Below are 21492 nucleotides of genomic sequence, written 5' to 3' on the forward strand. Positions count from 1 at the left end.
TGGGACGAGGACTCTTCATAACTTCCTGCTAAATGTGGGTGTTGAGATATCTTTAAGTGGTGAAAGGGTATGGAAAAATGGGAGAGTTGGTTAGGCCTTAAGAAGCCCATGCCAGCAATTGTTATAGTCTCTGATGTTTAAGTTCCGATTGGATCCATCTGAAAGGTTGCATGATACAAGATGACCTTGTATCCATGATATTGGGAGTTCTAGCAGGCCAGTTCAGCATGTCTCATGGTGATTCTCTCCAAAGCTGTGCCCTCTTCAATTTACAAATGTAAAAAACAAATTTAAGTTACATCGAGATATTTGTGTGGATTGTATTGTTCTGTGTAGGGTGGACAGACAAGTTAGGCACAAAATTTTGGTCCTCATTTGGGTATAACAAAGACAATCTTTATCATGAGCCCATTTTAATAAGATCCAATGATAATTCTTCATTCATACCATGTGTTTACCTATTTTGTTTGAATCTCTCGAATCTAGTTCTTCACAAGTTCCTCCTCTGTCATAAACGATCCATAGAACTCTTGAAGTTGTCCAGAGTCTAATCACCTTTTCTAAAAACCCAAACACAAAGACTTTTGCTCAAATAAATATGTCCTTTAGCCAGTAACTAGGAAAACTTTTAGTTTGATCTCTCTTTCATTGGAAGAAGATAACCACAAAACTCAAAACTGTACCCATCTTGATGTGTAACAATTTAAAACAGTTAAATTAAACAAATACTATGGAAATCTTAATTCTGATAGATAGCATAAATCACATGTGCTTGCTTGTAAGTGCTCTCTCTGTCTCTCTCTTTCACACATACACATATACACACAAACACAAATAAACACAAATAAAACAGAGAGAAAGAGACACACACACAGAGACATACAGAGAGACAGAGAGATAGAGCAACAATTAGAGACAATTCTCGGTGATATGGAAGAGCTCGGGCGATCTATGAATTGGCTGTCAGCCAGCCACACTTGGACATGCCAGAGGTCCTTTGGAAATCCTATATTGATTTTGAGATCAAGCAAGGAGAACCCGAGAGTGCGCGGACCCTTTACCGACAGTGGCTGCGGCGGACACAGCACATCAAGGTCTGCATCAGTTTTGCTCAGTTTGAGTTATCTTCTGGGAAAGAAGCAGGTGTGACTGCGTGCAGACACATGTATGAAGAAGCTAACCAAGCCATGGGAAACCGGGAAGAAAAGGAAGAGAGGCTTCTGCTGCTGCAATCCTGGAGAAGGTTTGAAGACGAATTTGGGACAGCGTCAGACAAGGAGAGAGTGGACAAACTCATGCCACAAAAGGCCAGGAAGAGAAGAAAGGCCCAGGTCGAGGACGGGTCTGATGCAGGCTGGGAAGAGCACGATGGCTCCATCTTTCCAGAGGATGCTGCCAGCCAGCCTAACCTCAAGCTTCTGGTGATGGCCAAGCTTTGGAAGAAAGGGCAACAAGAAAGAGAGGCCACCTAACCTGATCCAGAGGAGGACATTGGTGAGAGGGAATCCTCGTCTTTTTCAGTGCTGTAACTGCTTTTTATGAATTAACAGTTTACAACTTTGACTTCTGGATGTTCAGATGTATTTACTCATTAAGGCATTGTTTGACATCTTGTGTTTATCTGTGTGTGAGAAAATTAAACAACAAAAAGTTACTTGCAAACAAAGGACAACTGGGTTCTTTCCAGCTTCTTGCTATTATAAATAAGGCTGCTATGAACATAGTGGAGCACGTGTCCTTATTACATTTTGGAGCATCTTCTGGGTATATGTCCAGGAGTGGTATAGCTGAGTCCTCAGGTAATACTTTATCTAATTTTCTGAGGAACTGCCAAACTGATTTCCAGTGTGGTTGTCCGAGCTTGCAATCCCACCAGCAATGGATGAGTGGTCCTCCTTCTCCACAGCCTTGCCAGCATCTGCTGCCTTCTCAGCAACATTAATGGGAGAAGTGGTCCTTGGTCTGATGACGGCCCAATAGATGCCCCAGCAAAGTAAAAATATTGAGGGAGGTTAGGTGGCTATGGGATGGATGGAGGAACATCCTCATAGAAGCAGGGGGAGGGACGATGGGTTATGGGATTTCTGGGAGGGGGGGAAACTGGGAAAGGGAATAATGTTTGAAATGTAAATAAAGAATACATTCAATAAAAAAGGAGAGATGCCCTCTTAGACCCTAAAACATTTTCTTAGGTCATCACAACTGAAACCTTACTATTTTCAGACCTTACAAAACCTTTATACTGGTCTTCTTTCCCTTCCCCTTGCAGGTGAGGTTATCGCCAAGGAGCCAGAGAATCAAAGTGGATCTTAAACACTGGGAGCGAGGCATCCTAAAATCAGAGATTCTGTGGAAGTGGCAGCTGGTGGAGGACAGGAACCAGCTGGTGGAAAATAAAAAGCACTTCAAGCACAGTAAACTTGCCAAAAAAGAAAAGGAAGAGTATTTTGAAAGATGTGGCTACAAGATAAAGGCCAAAAAGGATGACGAGAAACCACTACGCCATCTGATCCAGTGCTGGAATTTGTTCTTGCAAAGGAAAAACTTCCTATGACTCTTTCTTGGCAAGAGGTCATCAGAGGACTGAGAGAAAGAGTACAGCCAATCAGACTGTTTGGGGAAACCGATTATGATGCTTTCCAACACTTTAAGAAGATGGAGATTCTTACAGCAGAGGTGAACAAGGGCTTAAGGAATGATCTGAAAGCAGCCTTGGACAAGATTGACCAGCACTATTTGAATGAAACTGTGGGTGGTCAGGAAGCTGGAGAGGAGGCCACATAGAATGACCCGAAAGTTCACGAGGATAACACCACCATTCAAGAATTAGAGGCACTGGAGGAGTCCTTAGGGAAAGGTGACGATCATCAGGACATGGCCATCATCACCAAATTCCTGAGGTTTCTTCTTGGTGTTTGGGTTAAAGAACTGAATGCCAGAGAGGACTACGTAAAGTGCAGCATGCAGGGCAAACTGAACAGTGCTACCCACAAGCAGAGTCCTACCTCAGACTGCTTTTCAGAAAGCTTCAGAAGAGGAATCTTCCTGCTGATATTAAAGGGTCAGTAACAGCTATTGTTAAGTCCATGTTGCAGCAAAAGTACGTGAAGGCGAATGATGCTTACCTTCAGATGGCCATTGGACCTACTCCCTGGCTTATTGGTGTCACTATTGGTATCCATGCCAGAAATGGCAGGGAGAAGGTCTTTTCCAAGGATGTTGCACCTGTTTTAAATGATGAAACCCAACAGAAATACATTCAGGGCCTCAAGATGTTAATGACAATTTGCCAGAAGCACTTTGCTACAGACCCATCAAAATGTGGGGAGTATAATGCACTGTAAGATCTCTGTACTGTATGTGTGTAACAGGAAGCCTCCCCCCTTTCCCACTCCCTGCAGCATGTACACTTCTGGCCTTACCACAGCTATGAGGGATGAAGAGTTCCAGTGTGCTCTTTCAGTTTTGTTTATATTCTCTTACACCTTGTCCACATGAACTGAAGTTATGGTGATACACTCTTCTGAGAACTTCATTGTGGGAAGCCACTTTATCCAGCGCTGTTGCAAGACGGTGCTGGTAGGAAATATTTAGTCCATGCAAACAACTTTGACACACGTGCAGTTGGTAAACAACTTTAACACACGTGAAGTATGGCTTTGCTATGACTCAACATTGGCATGCTAATGAGGTGAACCTTAGTTCTCCTATCACAATGCGACATGCCCCTAAGCGAGGGCTGCTGGGCTATATAAGGGCGGCAAAAGACAGGCTCGGGCCCCGTGTAGAAGAAGAAAAGGAAGGTCCTAAATAAAGTGCTGCAGAGGAGAACCTGGTCGTGTCGCGTCTTTCCTTGCGGGATAAGGTTAGGCGCAGACAGTTGGTGGCCCGTCCGGGGAAGGTTCAGAACTCTCAGCCTCAGGAGTGGTACTGAAAAGCTGTACAGTAAAGAATGTCCGCAGAAGAATCCTGTTGCCGTGCGTCGTTCGTGAGAGACGATAGGCGCGCGACACTTCATGTACTCTTTCTACACTTTTGACTTGGGACATTATTAGCACTTGTGGTTTGTGGATTTGGTTTGAGATAGGATCTCTGTGCAGAGTCCTGGCTGTCATTGAACCAAGTAACCACACCAGGTGTCCAGTCCCTGTCTTTGCTGCTTTAAACTCAAGAAATTTATTAGTGTATGTTCCTGTGTGCTTGCTGGTGAGCGTGCTCTCTCTCTCTCTCTCTCTCTCTCTCTCTCTCTCTCATACACACACACTAAGAGGGAGAGAGAGAGAGAGAGAGCACAAGAGAGCAGGAATGGGCTTCCTCCCTTTCTCCAGAAGTGTAATGGCTAGTCCAGGTTGTCAGCCTGACTCAATCGGGAATGAACTACAGTCCAGAATTGTAGGGCTCACCTGTGATCCAGATCTTGAGGCTGAAGACACAAGTTTCTCACCTGGTTTTGGCATTTTGATCTTGAATGGTCGTGGCTATGGAAAACTTAGGACCAGGCAAGGTCTTATACACCTTTAATACCAGGATACTACGGCAAGGATATATTGGAGTTCAGGTCAGCCTGGAACAAACCATGTGCCATATCCCTGCATGGTCAAATACACCTTTAATCTGGGCCACACCTTCTGCTGGGGACCTATATAAGGAGATTGGAAGCAGGAAGATTCAATCTTGTTCACCTGCTTGCAATGACTTGCCAGCCCTTGTGTTGTAAAGGACTTCTACAGAAAGCCAGCTGGAACAACCAGCCTAGTGGGGACCCCCAGGTGTGACTGAGCAACTTCTAGATCCTTGGACTTGCTACTCACAGCTGACCATTGTTGGAGAGTTGGGAGCCCAGACTGGAAGTCATCACAATCAATTCCCTCAACATTGAGAAGATGCTAGAGGAAGCTGATTGATCCAAGAAGACTGGATGTGTGCAGGTGAGATGGGCAGTTTAAGCCACGGAGAAGGACTTTCAGTCTGTTCTTGGAAGGCCACCAAAGGAACTTTGGAATTTTGCTCGAGCTTATGACTCTGGTAATAGTAGTGCTTTCGCAGAGCTAGACGAATAGTGCATCAGAACTGCATTGATTAACTCTGAACTTCCATTTTCCCCCACCTTAAAATACCTTCTTAGATCCTAAAACATTTTCTTACATCCTCACAACTTAAGCTTTAGTATTTTCTGACCATTCGAAAACTTTACTCCTTTCTAAAAATTCAATTATCAGGTGACACAGGTGGTTGGTTACAGTTAGTAGTCACTGTAAAGCAAGTTCCTTTGAAGGAAATGGAATCTGCTTGGTGAGTTTACAGATTTTCTGAGCCTGGTAACAAGAGAAACTGTGTCTAGACCTAGTAGTAGCCCTAGGCATGTAAGTGCTGTGGCCTGATTTTTATACATGAAGAGAACAGAGGAGGCAGCTAAAGCCCTGGGCACTGCTGTTCAACTGACGAACCCATCCACTACCAACCTCACCTGAAAAGGATGAATTTCACCTCAACTTTCTTCTGCAGAAATACAGATCAAGTAGTTTCTGAATCCGTTGATAAATATCAGAAACTCACCAGCTACCTGAACAGTCACCCTAGGTTCCTCTGTGGTTAGCAGGGGCAGAGGGCACAGGGCAGCAGGAATCTTCAGCTACCAGCCCCAGAAGATGGGACAGACTTTCCTGTGGAGCAGGAATTTTGGGAAATTGGCTTGCCTTGTCTAGGCAGGGAAGGGCAAACAACTCTCCAGTGCCTTGCTTGTCCACAGTTTTGACAGTGTTCTGTCAGCAGTTGAGATAAAGGGCATTTTTATTTTATTTTATTTTTTGCCCACATTTTACCACATTTAAAGCAAGTTCCAGGTGGAGTTCTGTGCCCCTCCATCTTGTATGGAGTAGAAGCTGCCAGGAGCTGGCATTGTTATCACAAAGTGCATTTTAGCAACCATTTTAAATGCCATGTTCTGCAGATCTCTGAAGCATTTGAGGACCATTATCTATTAAGTTCATCAATCCTAGATCATATGCTTATTTTGAGCTATTTGTTTTAGGCTTAAGTTTGGAAACATGCAGGAGGCTAACCAATTAAGTCTTATTCCTGTAATTACATTAGTACTGTGCATGACTACAAATACAGTCCTGAACACATTAAAGACCTTGGCCATTTAAAAGGTAACTTTACTTCCATGTTGTAACTATTCTTCCTAGTTTGCAATAATTTACTCTTTTGTAAGAGTAGATGCTGCACGGGATAATAGGTGTGTGCTGAGCGCTTACAGAAGCTGGCCTGCTCCTTTACCACACCCTCCCCCATTGCCCCTTCACCCTGTCACTCACCCTGTGTGCCTGCTATGACTCCCACTTTGCAACAAACTTTACAGACAGGGCATTTCACAGTTTGGGGAGGGCTTGGAGCAAGTCAAAAAGAAATAGGGAATGGGTTTTTTTTTTTTTTTATGTTCCGTAGATCTCTTGTGTAGCATATTGAGGCCAGATTCCACTGGAAAGGAGTAGTGAGAATGTCTTCAAAAGACTTCCCAAGGGGAGCTAGGAAGCAGATGAGATAGGTAGGGAGAGAAGTCCAACGCCTGAACTCCAAGGTCCCCAAAGACTCAGGGAGGATTGAACAAAGAAGGCACAAACTGTTCAGAGGGTCTTCGTGAACTGATCAGAGGCCAGGGCCTTTGAAAGCTGGAGGAGACCCGAGTGCTTGGTACCAGGACTTTCGAATGAAAGCAAAGTTTGGAAACAGTGCTCAAAACCTAAAACCTCACACAAGGGAAGTAGTCAGAGGCAGGAACCTTTGCTAGACTTCGGGAAGCATTTGCTCTCGCCTGTAGGACTCATTCAGCAATTGTCAGTGATGGCTGCGGTGCTCAGAGATCTGTGGAAGCCAGGCCATTGCAGATAAAGGAGAGGCTCTTAGTGTGGCTAGAACAGAGTGAGCAGGCATCAAGATAGTCCACCAGACAAAGGGTCCTTGGTAGGTTGGAACCAAGGTGTGGGGGCACGACAGAAAAACAGACAGAGAAAACAAGAGACAAAGAACAAAACACACACCCAGAGAGAGCTTGGTGGCTGGGACCTTTTAAAGAGCCTGTGAGCCTCGTGGGGGCGTGTGCTACACGTGCCAGGACAGGTGATGACTTAAGCAGCAGCAGCTGAGCTGAGGAAAGGCAGGCTGGTGGAGCGCCTCATTTGCAATCCTGTTGAGTTCCAAGGTGGAGTCCCAGAGATTCTATACATTCAGACCTGAGTTTCTGTTCCTCTTTCCCTGACAGTGGAATGGTGAAGTTTATCTTCCTGTCCCCCAAAGCTTGGTCCCTTCTGAATTTTCAGTCCTTACTGTAACCTTGTCAGAAACTAATTAAAAAGCAAAATGAAATAAAAACAAAAACCTGCAGTGGTGGTGCACACCTGAAATCATCACTTAGAAGGTTGAGGCACAGCGTCAGACAGTTGAAGGTCATTCTCAGCTACAGTGACTTTAGGGCTACCATGGACTTCATTTAGACCCTATCCAAAAAGAGAAGGGGGGGTGTGTCAGAATAAAATGCAAACCAGACTTAGGTTTCTGAGTTTGTGTTATTGAAAAACAACGTGAAAACCTGAATGCAGGAAGAAGACATTTTGTCGGTAGGAATCGAAGGAGAGATGAGAATGAATTCCTCTGAAGCTGTAAGCAGGCCCCCAGTTCAATGCATTCTTTAATAGGATGCTGTTAATCACGAGGTTAATCAGCAGATTTGTCTGTTCAAGAGAAAAACCATTTTCACAATTTTGAGCCACATTTGCAGGAAGCTTTAATTAAATTCTGGCCAAGATGAAAAGGAATTCTAGCTAGATTCACCTCTGGATTCCCACCAGTGGCCTGGCCACCCTTTGTAGGGACTTAAAAAGACAAACCCCACAGTTCATTGTATTTCCCATTGGGCCTAACAGGGGAAAACATACATCCTGCCGTAGTTCCTGCCTATGTACCTCCTGCCCACGTGTGGTCAGGCACAGCCAGTGAATCAAACAAACTTAAGGGAGTGAAAACATGTGGCTTGTAATCTTTCAAGACCGATAGCTCCTAGGATTCCAGGATGTTGCCTTGTCCTTGGGTGGGTGGGGCCAGGAAGTTAATTTTGGCTGTTCAGTCACTTTCATCAAAGTTTCTCTTCACAGCAATAGAACAGTAGCAATGTTATCAATCCTCCGCCTGGAGGACCAGTCCCTACTGGAGACAGGGTAATGAATGGGGAAAGGAAGCTCTGACACTTACCCAACTCTTTTATTTTCCTTTTTTATTTGTTTTCCAGTTTCTGATGGAACTCCATCCTAATCTAGCACTTTCTGCTCCTCCCTGTAGGACACCCCCACCCCTCGTTTAATTCCCTGTCTGCCCATCTCATCCTGTGTCCCTATCTGGACTTTTTTTCATTATTGTGACAAAATGCCAGACAGAAAGGTTTCAGAGGGTAGCGTCCACCAGGGGAAGACACAGCGACTAGACATGCTTTGTCTGCAGTGCAGAGAGCTCGCGGGCAGCTTATTCAAGTCTCAGGGACATCGGCAAGCAGAGGGCAGGACTCAAAGCGGGGTTGAGCATACTCACCTTCAAAGCCTGCTCTGGATGGCACATTTGCTGGCTAGGCTTCATGTCCTCAAAGTTACATAATGTCCCAAAACAGTGCCACCGGCTGAGGCCAAACACTGAGAAGTACAACTTGTTGGGGACTATTCATTGCACACCCTAATGCCAGCCTTCTAGTACTGTCCGTGCTACGTTTCTCTGTGCTGGGCCTTGGTCCCGTTTAGTCATGGTTTGAGTGTTCCTGGGAAGAAACTGAGCCTGACAGTTGGGTGATGTCTATTTGATGAAAATTCACCATTGATCTATGCCCTGTGGGTGGTGGTAACACTGGGGAAATTGCAGCAATTCTAGGTTGAATGTATGTTAAATATAATTTTAAAAAAGAGGGGAAAATAATGCACAGCTGGTTCACGAAAGGAAACTGGCATAAAGTTTCCGTTCAAGGATGAGGCCATGCCAGGGCCTTGACCTGGGAGAGCATTAGAAAGCATCAGGGTCCTAATGCAAGGAGATGCTTCTCTTTAAATAGAGAGGATGCCATCGTGAGTGAGACGGCTGACAGGAAGCAAGAAGGGGGGATTGTGTGGCTGTGGGCGGGCAGGCATGGGCCAGAGTATCCTGTCAGAGAAATCCCTGTCACACAAGGGAGAGACCGGACTTGTATAGCCTCTCAGGGTAATGGGATATTTTATACCAGGCGATTTAGTTCAACCTAGCACACAACAGCAAGCATAGGAGAGTTTGAGACTAGTCAGGACCACAAGTTAGGAATTTAGAAGCTGTCAAAGCACAACACAAGACAGTTCTTTACTCTCTGTTCAGAGGTAGAATGGTAGGGGATCATGGGTCACAATCTGTTTTTGTTGTCATTTTTTTTTTTTTTTTTTTTTTTTTTTTTTGCTGTGGGATCTGGCTTCTTATGAGCTAAAGGACTCTAATGATATGGCTGTAACCTCCAGCTTGCATTTGATTCGCATTTTTATTTTAATTCAAGTGAATGTAGTTAGGTTTCAAACCTGAGACAAATAGCTGAAGTGCCTATTTAATGTATCAAAGCAGGCACTGGCTGCCGGGTTCTTCCTGTAGTCCTTTAGTCCCTATCTGCTACAGGGCCCTCTGTTGACATACCTGCCGGCTTGCCTAAACTCTTGAGCCCAGGGGCCTGGGATGCTCTTTCTAATATAATCCAACCATTTTGGTTCCTCGCCTTTTGTACCTTTGGCCTCCTGGGAGCTGCACCCTGTTCCCTTCTCTCCTTTTTCCTCTCCGCATGTGGCCCAGCTCAGTCAGATCATGTCACTCTCCCAGATGTCCCTGCAATGCTCTCCCAGATGTCCCTGCAATGCTCTCCCGCATATCTATAATACACTTTCTCCCCGACCACACCAAGGAGCAGTCCTGTCCTTTCCTTTTTCCTTTCTTTTTTCCTTTTTATTCAAATGTAAAGGGTAGAAAAATTTAATTGTTTTCAACACTGAGATTTTTAACTAAAAGTTAGAGGAAAGGGACACCATCTTATCTTTTTAAAACAGCTGTTCTTTGGAAATGCATCCCCGTAGTGACATTTTTGGGTTTTAGAATTTTGGTTTCTTTATAAAACAGGAATATTATAAGAATGTCCTTTGTTTTATTCCCAGGTGTGGCAGCTTTAATCTCATGGGAGCAGCTTCGGCGCGTCCGCAGCAGCTGACCACGATGTGCCCTGTGCTCTAACGGAAACATGGTTTTGCCAGCCTAGGATAATTTCTGCGATGGTGTAATGTTTGGAATTCTGAGAACTTTTCTGAGGGTACACAAATGTGAGGGCCCTGAGAGGCGGGGTCAGTGGTTGCTGGCCATTTAGGGAGGTTGCTTGCTATGTGTCGGTGGCCACAGCTAAAGAAGAAACAAAGAGAATGGAAATAGACTGAGGCTTTTCCATAATTCCTGTCTCCCCTCTCTCCTTGTTTCTCTATCTAGTGTTAGTGGGAGAAATGGGGCCATCAAGGATGGGAAGAAGAAGAACTCACAAGGTAGCAGGGGCCAGCTACACACCTCTGGGAGGTTCTCAGGGACAATGTAAGGCCTGGCTCTACATGTTCGACCAACACTTTTTTGGTCCCTAGCCCTTGTGGCTTAACTCCTTTGCCTCAGGCCACCAACACAAGTGACCTGCCTGTAGACGGTCACAGTGACTCACCCCTTAGGATGCGATGGCCATCGATGGCATCGTCACCCTGCACCCTGTTCTCCTTTAGGCAGCTGGATCTCTTTCTCACATGTTCATTTTCCTACTCTAGCAGTCCTTCACACACGGGAGTAAAATTTAGGTAAAATTCCCAGGTGTGGGCTGCAGGGCTTCTGCGGACTGTCCGCGGCAGCTGACCACGATTTGCCTCAGGCTGTAGTGGAGGTATGGTTTTGCCAGCTGCAGATAATTTTTGTGTGATTGTGTGATATTTAGATTTCCAAGAACTTTTCAGAGGGTACATAAAAGAAACAAAAATATACCTAGAATATTGTTTCTGCGTTGACAAAAATCCCAGATCATGATGATACCATTTATCTTCACTTAAAGAACTTACAGGACATATATAATAATTTCAAGCCTGAATTATAGACTATAACCTTTCTTTTAAATCTTATAGAGACCTTTAACAAAGTGGCATTTCAAAAATGAATTAAGTTTTTGAGGGAACTTCTTGGCAAGTAAGAAGATTTCTTAAATGGAGAAAAGCTGGATCTTATTCTTTGCTCTGAAAGATGTATTATCCTCTGCCGGTACTTTTTATAAATTTGCATTTAAAAACCTGAAACATTGTAGCTCATTGGTTTCAGGATCTGTATCTGTTCACTAGGAAGACGGCCAGTGAGCACGCCAATTCTGCTTTTAAAATTACCCTGCAAACGGGTCAATTGGCTCCCCCCTCATTTTTTAATTAATTGGATTTTAGTTTTCCTCACCCTGTTCCCTCTCTTCCTCCACACTCTGCTTCCTTTGAAGCCCTTCCTTCTTCCCACCAAGTCTTCCTGCTTTCTCTGTGTGTGACCCACCAGGTTTAATTACAGCTGTTTGCATGAGCATAACCAGGAGGTAATTTACTGGAGCACAGGGTAGCTTGTCAGTGCCTGCAGTACTGAAGAAAGAGACAGCTCTCTCAGCAACTGCCCGTTGCCAGCAGTCCCTTACTGAGTGGTGGGGCCTCAGGAGCCACTTTGAGTAACTTCCTAGAGAGATTTTTCTTTCTTTCTTGAGTAATTGTCTTAACCCCTTTTCTATTACTATACTTGGCTGTAGCTGTCTGGTTTCTGTTTGCTTGCTTTCGAGACACGGTTTCTCTTTGCAGTCTCGGCTGTCCATGGAGAACTCTCCGTGTAGAACAGCCTGGCCTCGAACTCACAGCCTTTACCTGCCTCCACCTCCTGAGTGCTGGACTTAAAAGCATCTGACACTCTGCCCCGCTGACTAGCTAATTTCTTTAAAGACTAGAAAAAGTTTAATTTACATGATTCACATGTAAGAAGTCATGTAAAGTCTTTTCCTGTATCTGGCTGGTTCCATTTGCCAAAAGATATCTTTGAAGCTTCTCCATGTTTTGGCTTATAATAACTTCTCATTTTTTTTTAGGGATGAGATTTTCATCATATATGTATCAAGTTGATTAATTTATGTCATTAATATAAATATATGTATGGCTTATGTTATGTGTGTAATGTTATATCATCTGTAATCTGTATATGCAGCATATATAACACAATATAGTAATTATATATTAACATATTTATTATATTGTCACACATTTGTTAGATTATATTATATATACGTACATATACAATACATATTATATATCCCACTTTCACACACATACTATAAGCCATACATACATAAATTAATCAGCTGTGGTACTGACCATACAGTTTTTTTATACACACACTATATGTGTGTATATATATATAAAACATAGAAGTATAGATATCATATCATTAGGGGGATAATGATGTTGTCCAATGAATAATGCCCAAAGGATGGATGGCTGGTCATAGGATAACTCTACTAGAAATCTCCATATTGTTTGGCATACTGGCTACAACATTCTTCATCCCAATAAGGTGTACTGGTATTTGCTTTTCCCCACACCTTTGCAGTCTTTATTCTCTTTCACTTTTTGATGAACACTGTCTTAACAGCAGTGAGGCAGTATCTCCTAGTTGTTTTGATTTGTATTTGCTGGATACTTAATATTCTTGGTTATCTTTGTTTATTGCCATTGGCTACTTTTGTGCCATCTTTGAATTAGTGTTTCTTCCAGTATTTGCTCACCGATGTGTGGATGTGAAATGTAAGCATGTGATGTGTGTATATGTGTGGGTAATATATGTGTATGTGTGAGTGTGGTATATGTGTATATGGTATATTCACATATATGTATGGAATATGTCATATTCATATGTGTATGATATATGTTGTATATTCATATGTGTGCGTGGTATATGCATGCATGTATGGGTTTCTTGAATGCATGTGTAAGTGCTCCCAGGGTGCACAGGAAGATATCAGGGGTCTTCCTCTATTACTCTCCACCCCATTCCTTCTTTAACAGAGTCTCTCACTGAGCTAGGAACTAGGCTGTCTGTCCACCCACAGCACTGGGTTTACAGGCACAATATATAATCATATCCAATGTCTTAGCATTTTTTTTTTTTTTTTTTTTTTTGCTGTGAAGAGACATCATGACCATGGCAGCTCTTACAAAGGACAACATTTAACTGGGGCTGGCTTACAGGTTCAGAGGGTTCGTTATTATTATGGCGGGGAGCATGGCTAAATGAAGGCAGACATGGCGCTGGAGAAGGAGCTGAGAGTGCTGCATCTTGATCTGAAGTAGGAGATTGTGAGCAATGCTGGGCATAACTTGAGCAAAGATGACCGCAAAGCCTCCCTCCACAGTGACCTACTTCTTCCAACAAGGCCACTCTACTCCAAGAGGCCATATGTCTAATAATGCCACTACCTGTGGCCAAGCATTCAAACACATGGCTTTATGGGGCAATTCCTCTTCAAACCACCACACCCAGCTTTCTCCCTGGGAGATGGAATCTGAACTTGGGTTCTCTCGCCTACTGAGCCATCTCTGCAGTTCCTCTGCCCTACTGTTCAGTCAGATTTTTATACAATTTAAAAAAACTTCAAGATTAATTATGGAATCATATCATAAAAACTCCTAATGGCTAAAGTAATTCTGAGAGACAAAGAGCTGGAAACATCACACTCCTTGACTTAATATTATTTCAGGAATCTGTAGACTGGAAACAGTACTTACTGGCACCATAAGAGACATGCACCAGTAGAATGAAATAGAGAATCAGAGGGGCTGGAGAGATGGCTCAGTGGTTAAGAGCACTGACTGCTCTTCTGGAGGTCCTGAGTTCAAATCCCAGCAACCACATGGTGGCTCACAACCATCTGTAATGAGAGTGGATGACCTTTTCTGGTGTGTCTGAAGACAGCTACAGTGTACTTTCTTCATATAATAAATAAATAAATAAATATTTAAAAAAAAAGAAATAGAGAATCAGAGACAAATCTGAAGTGTATGATCAGCTGACAGTTAGCACAACATCAAGGGGGCACAGTGGGGCCTGTAAACATTGTTAGTCCCATTCCCTGGTTGGGATCTTGGACTGTATAGTGAGAAAAGGGAAGTGAGACGCAGCATGAGTCTCTCTCCCTCTCCCTCTCCCTCCCCCTCTCCCCTTCTGCCTTCCCCTCCCCCTCCCTGTCCCCCTCTCCTCCCCTTCCCTCTCCTCTCCCTCTCCCTCCCCCTATCTGTCCCCCTCTCCTTCCCCTCCCCCCTCTCTCTTTCCCTCTTCCTGGATGAAACATTGGTTGGATGGAACATTATTGTCCAAACCACCACAAACTGTGTCAGAATAAGCTTCCCTTTCCCTTAAGTCACTTTTATTGCAGCAGCAGAGGAATAAGGTAGGTACCCAGAGTGGCTCATTCCTGTACCGTCAGCATTGGAGAGGTAGAGGTAAGAGGTAGGATCAAAAGGCCAGCTTGAGTTATGGAAGATCCTGCCTCAAACAACAAGGCCAGCACTTGTGGAGGAAGAGCGAATTAAGAACTGGGCACATCCTGAAGCCTGTCCCGGATGAGGGCCTGTTAAGATGCTGTCTAACACTGGATCTGGGAACAGGCATTGTCTGTCACAGCAGTCCAGGAGGAGATGACCTTTGTCCTGCTGTCTTGATCTGCTGTTAGCTACACAATGGCATTTAGGAAGGTCATGGAGCTTGACGTGGTTGAGGCATTCTGTGCCAGGATTGCCAACTTGGGCACAAGTCCTGCTTTAAAGGGAGGCCTAGGGGCCTGGTACCAACTATGATGCAAATTCCCCCATCTTTACACTCTCTTGAGAATTTGGATGGGTATGACATTGTTAAAAGTGGGAAAATTCATTTTCAGAGAAGTTATTGGTGTGGTCAGAACATGGGATGCTAGTTTTCCCCCTGGCTAGGGATTCTTAATACAGTGAAAAGAGATGCTGGGAATTACCTTTGGGTAATAGACACAGACTGTGGTAGGGACTGAATTATGCCCAACCCTCCCCAGCTCCGTACGGTGAAGCTCTAACCCCCAGTGCAATTGGCATCTGGAGATAGGGTCTGGGGAAGAACTTGGGTTAGATGGATGGGAGTTCTGATCCTATAGGAGAGAAAGTAAGAATGAGGGCTAGAGAGGAGGAGCTGTTTGACAGTGCACAAGCACCGAGGACAGGACAGGATAGGACAGGACAGGACAGTATACAGTGAGAAGAGAAGGCAGCTATGGGCAAGCCAATGAGAGCCCTCCCAGAGCTCAGTCATGTGGGCATCCTCTCCCCAGACCCCAGTTGCTCCAATTGTGGAAAGGATATTTCTTTTGTTTAAAGCACCAGTCTCTGGTGACTGGGCGTTACGGTGCCATCTTGGCCCGGGAGACCAATGCCTATGAACCTGCTTAGAAAATTAGACATCAATAGTCTCCAAACTCTCTCTCTCTTTCTCTCTCTCTCTCTCTCTCTCTCTCTCTCTCTCTCTCTCTCTCAATCATTGTCCCTTTATTGTGTGTGAGAGCACACGTGTGTCATGGTATGCACATGGAGGGCAGAGGACAGCCTGCAGGAGTCAGTTCTCCTCTTTCACCATGTAAATCTTAGGGGTCAAAGTCAGGCTTGTGTGGTAGCTACTTTCACCCCAGCCATTTTGCCAGCACCTCTCCATATTGTTATTAGCATCTGTTAACCATGTAAAGTGATGGACTTGATTAGGACATTTCCCAACACTTCTGTACTTTGAACATTTGGTGTTTGTCTGAAAGTCCTGCTTTTAGCAGCAGATTCCTCTTACTACTAAATAAGAGGAGACACTGCCGTGCTGCCCCTCCCCCGGATTTTCCATATCATCACTCTGTGGTTTTTAGTGTTTGTAAGAGTGTCAGTCATAGACCTAGGAAGTGGAGAGAGAATTGTTTCTGTTAAGGAAAAACACTTTAGAACGGGAGTGATTCAGGGTGGTGGGTAAAGCCGTGCAAGTTAAAATCTGTATGAGGTTTGACCTGCAAGGCCCACGCATCAGAGAAGTCACCAGCTTCAGTGACAGATAATTCCTGGCTCCCTGCCAGCCCCGTTCCTCCCGCCATCAGCCTCCTACCATTGCCCTGTAGCTGTCCAGCGATGCGGGGCATGGCCAAGGCTGACAGGGAGGGGAGGATCAAGGAGCAGTAGTTAAAATGTCACCCGTTCAGATGGAAATCCAAGAGGGACAATTTACCACAATGTGTTTAAGTTAAGGAGAGAGAAAAAGTGAAGAGGCTGTATCTTTTAATCAAAGTAATGCTTTAGTTACTGAAATGGCTTCATTGAAAGGGAGACATGCTAATCGGGTCACCGAGGTACATTAAGGGGAAACTAAGAAGATGCTTGCCACATTAGAGCTGTTATTAGCTCATGGTACGGCAAGTTCACCTAACAAGGATTCCAGGGTCAATAGCCAGGCATTTATAGCTCTGTGAATTCAGCGACAACCCAGTTGTCAGTTGTAGAAGAAGCACCACCTTCTCACTGCATTGCAGACATTGTAACATAGAAAGGGCCTGGCTTGTGCTCAGAGTTTGCTAGCCTGCTTTAAGCAACCCACCTTTCCTGGAGGATTTGTTAGGCTCAGAGGGATGTTTACTTCCACCATCAGGGAACTGTTGAGTCAAGGAGACGATACACTCATTTAAAGTTAAACAACCCTAAGGCAATCAACTGAGCGTTATTTGGGCAGTGTGCTGTACAGAACACAGGATGACCTTGAGGACCTTTTGTTGTAGTGGAGACTCATTTTAACTTAAGAATTTAAAGTTGGTAATATACAAATGTGAAACATTTTCTGCCCCCTAGTGGTTAAAAGTAATTTTGCAATGTCGGCTCTATTTAACACTTCACAAAGGGAAATGACACAATTAATTTTGAAAGTGTGAAAATTACATGAAGCACTTTCATAGCTAATTACTTTTATTACATATTTTACAAAAGAGGAACAATAGATTCTGATTTATTAACCACAATATACCAGTGCCTAAAAATCTGGGCAAGAAGTAAAATCAGTTTTGTGATATTTCTCCTTCAGGATTAAAACAATATTTTTCTATTTCTACAAAAAAAAAGATAATTTGACATCATCCTGGCTATAATTTAGTTCTGTTCTTGATTCTAATAGTGGTTTTCCTGTTTGACTCCTTTCATATTTTAGTTCTTATATTGAGGATGAGGATATGGGTAATAATTCTCGCTTTTTCCTTAGTTACATATAATACAGTCATGTTATACTATGAGATGAAAACACTTTTATAAGGAACTTTTCTATTTGTTATCTTTGGACATCTTTTGGGGTAATTGTTAATGTAGATTTTTCTGACATCAAGTGTTCAATTTAATTGACTTTAATCTGAAACAGACATGAAGTAATGTAATGAGTTATGTTAATGTGAAGAATGTGAACACATTATCAAGTTCAAGAGAAAGCACTGCCAAACAGCACACCAGCAAGCACAGTGTTTCATTTAAGATAATTAAACTAATCAGACTTTTCATGACTATTCTCAAATGTCTCCTCATATCTGACGGGCTCACAGAAAGTTGTGCCCGCCCAGGTATTTCCAGACCCTCCATGAGCTTGGGACCCCAGCCAGTACAGTGTGCCCAGAGCCAGGAGTGAATTAAAGGGGAGAAAAAATGGCTGGCAACAGATGTAGCTTCCTCTGAGACAGGACATTATAGAAGAAAAATGTTTAGGTGACAAGTTTTAACATTTCTGGGTAACGGAAGGCACTGTATAGAGCCCAGGCCTCTGGAAAATAGCCAGCTTTGTTGTGTTCATGGGATTTTTTTTGCATAATTAATATAAAACTTTGTGTATGCTTACATTGTATCAGCATGTGTATAATGAATAGAATCAGATGCCAGAAAAAGACTAATGAAGTATACTTCAGTGAATTGTAAACTTATAGGAGATGAAGATGATACATGTTATGCTATATGGATTTTTTTTTTTTTTTTGGTGTTTTTGAGACAGGGTTTCTCTGTGTAGCCCTGGCTGTCCTGGAACTCACTCTGTAGACCAGGCTGGACTCGAACTCAGAAATCTGTCTGCCTTTGCCTCCCAAGTGCTGGGATTAAAGGCGTGCGCCACCACCGCCCTGCTATGGATTTTTATCACAATAAAAATTTGTTTCAAAAGGCAAGCATTATGTACCCACTTTAAAAAGCACGGCAGCGAGTAAAATCTGCAGTGTCTGACAAATATCCCAGAGAAGGAGCTAATTAGTAAACAGGAAGTTCACATAGACTGGGAATAGTGAGGAGGGCCTGATGCTCGCTAGGTAATATTTCCTAACTGAATACTCTTGAGCATATGACTACAGACACCTATCTGGGGGAAGGGGTGGAGGTGTCTACCATGCTTCATGCTGCTGGGTCAGGGCACACTGCTGATTTAATTGCTTTATTGTCTTGTTCCAGGTCTTGAATAAGATCTGTAACAGACTGCAAATCACCCAGGGAGTGTATGACCTCTGGAGGCAGAGATCACCTCTTGGCCACTGCTCCCCAGTTCTGCTTGTCAGTCACCGAGGTTTCCTGGACCTCTCTGGCCCAGCTCCATGGCTGAAGCAGAATGGGAAGTTGGTCTTCACCAACAGGAGCACTTTGGGAGCTGGGGAGATAGTTTAGTTGGTAAAGTCCTGCCTTGCAGGCACAAGAACTTGAGGTTTATGGTGGTTCACTTGTCATCATGGAATGGAGGATGTAGAAGCAGGTGGGTCTCGGGGGCTTAGCCTGCTTGAATTTCTTAAAAACAATGAGAAAGAAAAGGAAAAATAAACCCCTCAGCACCCGAGGCCTTTCCATGCATATGCACGTGGACACATGCATTCACACTTACACATTGCATGTGTGCACATGTCTGTACAGACAGACATACAACCCCAAACACTTTGACTGCTGGAGAAGAAAAAGTGTTAGTTGCTCCTTAATGATCCAAGATAACAATGGTCCCCTTCTGCTTCTGCGACCCTGTGCCCCTTACCTCTTATTCCTGATGAGGTGGGTGGGTGCTCCTTTCCTCCTCAACAGTTAGAGGCCTCAGGGAAGAGATGAAGCAATGCTTTCCCAGAATCTATATCCTGTCTCTCTTCCCCTCCCTTCCTCCCTGCTGCTCTGCCGCTTCCCTTCCGCCCCTCCCCCTTCCCTTCCTCCCTTCCACATCCATGTGTGGTAGTTTAAAACACTAAGGGTTTAATCTCGGGATCCTGTAGTTTTTATCATTGATGCTTAATTCAGCTGGTGTTTCCTGCGTGCTCCGTGTGTTAGGAGCAGGATGTTAGGAGCTGGAGGATACGCCATTGCTGGTGGACAGGGCCATAGGTAGAGGAGAGTGGTACCTTTAGGACAGACTAATGCCAGTTAAACTGGTTTGTTGGCTCCTGTTTCTTCTAATCCCCCTTCTCATGTATAGAAAACAGTGTAACAGAATAGTAGTAAATGGTAAGACAGACATAATCCCTACAGCAACAAATAGTCACAACATTTGGTAGTGTTAAGAGATATGGTTCCATTGGCACATAACAGGTAAAACTGGCAGTGAGCCGATGGTGCCCAGTCCAAAGGCAGTGGCTCCTTGTGGTCTAGTGAACAGATTTTCTATACCAAGGAAGTGAGCTTGTAGCGTTGCCCGTCCGATTGCCACACGATTGCCTTTTTCTTCAAAGGAATAGGGGTCGGGGCCACCTCGTGCAGTGGAAAGAGGCATTATTTCTGTGTCCTGTTTGCAGATAACGGTGGCCATTTGCACAAAAGAAAGAGGGAATCACTGGTTAGTGTTTGAAGAGCAGTTTATCTTGTTTTTTTTTTTTTTTGTTTGTTTGTTTTTTTCAAATAGAGGACTCCTTTGCCTTGGCTCTGTTTCTGCTCTCAGAAAGAGACCTGGTAGCTTGCTAAGACCTGTAGGAGGGAAAGATGTCAGGAAACTGGGTCCCTGGTGGCTGCTGCTAAATTTTTACACCAGCTCCGGACTACCCACCCCACCCCCATTTTTACGTGAGAAGAAAGAAGCTTTTCTTAGTTGGAACAATGTTATTTAGGTTTTTCTGTTGCATGTATCTGCATAAAAACTTGAACAGGGATTTTGAGAGGCGGGACACAGGCTTTCCTGATGAAGAAACTGACATAGATACAGGTACAGAAAATAGCATGAGGTTTGGTTCGTTCGTTCTGCAGTGTTGTAATTTCCTAACTTCTAAAGGAGAGGAACCATGTCACGGCCCAGGCAGCTCTTTAAGAAGGAGAAAAGGGACCGGATACACGGAGCCAGCGCACTTACCTCTGACCTATTTCATTTCTTTGGTCACAGTCAGGTGAGCACCGACCTTTCATTTCTCTCATAAGAAATTGCCTCAGAGTCAGGACACTTTTCCTTATTTTTGTATTTTTTCAAGGTCATTGTCAGATCATGATGTACGGTGTGTGGTGCTGAGACCACGTGGCAGTCACTTCCATGAAATCCCTGTATCAGAGCAGCCCAATCCACAGCTTTTCCTGAAGCCTCTGTCCTCTGTCCCCCTTCACAGGCCTGCTGGGATGTAGGGTGGCACCAATCCAGGTAGGTTATAGAAAGGAAAGTGCTGGAAGAGCGCCCTCTCTCCCTCTCTCCCTCTCTCCCTCTCTCCCTCTTTCCTTCTCTTCCAGTCTCCCTGTCTCCCTGTCTCTCTGTCTCTCTGTCTCTCTGTCTCTCTGTCTCTCTGTCTCCCTGTCTCCCTGTCTCCCTGTCTCCCTGTCTCCCTGTCTCCCTCTCCCCCCGCCCCTGCTGTAAGAAGATATTGTTTGGGGCCAGTGAGAAACATCAATCATCTATTAATTGAAATAGATGCTCGCTTAAAATTATACTAGAATAAATCTGTTGCTGTGATTCTTAAACTTTTTGACATCAAAATCTCTTCTGATGGGCCTGGAGAGATGGCTTAGCGGCTCTGAGCACTTATTCTGGCAAAAGGTGTGGGTTATTCTGATCTCCACAGGCAGCAGGAAGCACATACACTTAAATGATCCAAAAGCGTCAATTCTGAATTCTTCAGGAAAACCTGCAGTCTGCTTGATGCTTCGGAGCAAACTTCCTCCTGGCGGCTCTCAGTGCTCCTTACCAGGAGCACTCCTCCCTCTATGCTGCAGGTCAACACCAAAGTCCAATAGTTGTAAAATTCCCAGCACAAGTCAGCAACTGTACATGGTTGGAAGTTAGTTATACTGAGTCTGGATCCCTCCTCACTAGGAGACATACAAGGGGAGCATTTGTATTTGTTAAAAGTTCTTTGAACAAAGTCTTTACCTTGCTATCCTTTCCCCCTATCCAAGGTGAGGGGCTTCCCTTAGT

The 21492-nt window shown here is 44.1% G+C and overlaps 1 pseudogene; it reads left to right on the forward strand.

Annotated features, from left to right (window-relative positions):
• Nucleotides 1-983: 983 nt before the first annotated feature.
• LOC127677922 (pre-mRNA-splicing factor 18-like) lies at nucleotides 984-3344 on the forward strand (annotated as a pseudogene).
• Nucleotides 3345-21492: the final 18148 nt, after the last annotated feature.

Source organism: Apodemus sylvaticus, chromosome 2 (assembly GCF_947179515.1).
Source record: "Apodemus sylvaticus chromosome 2, mApoSyl1.1, whole genome shotgun sequence".
NCBI lineage: Eukaryota > Metazoa > Chordata > Mammalia > Rodentia > Muridae > Apodemus > Apodemus sylvaticus.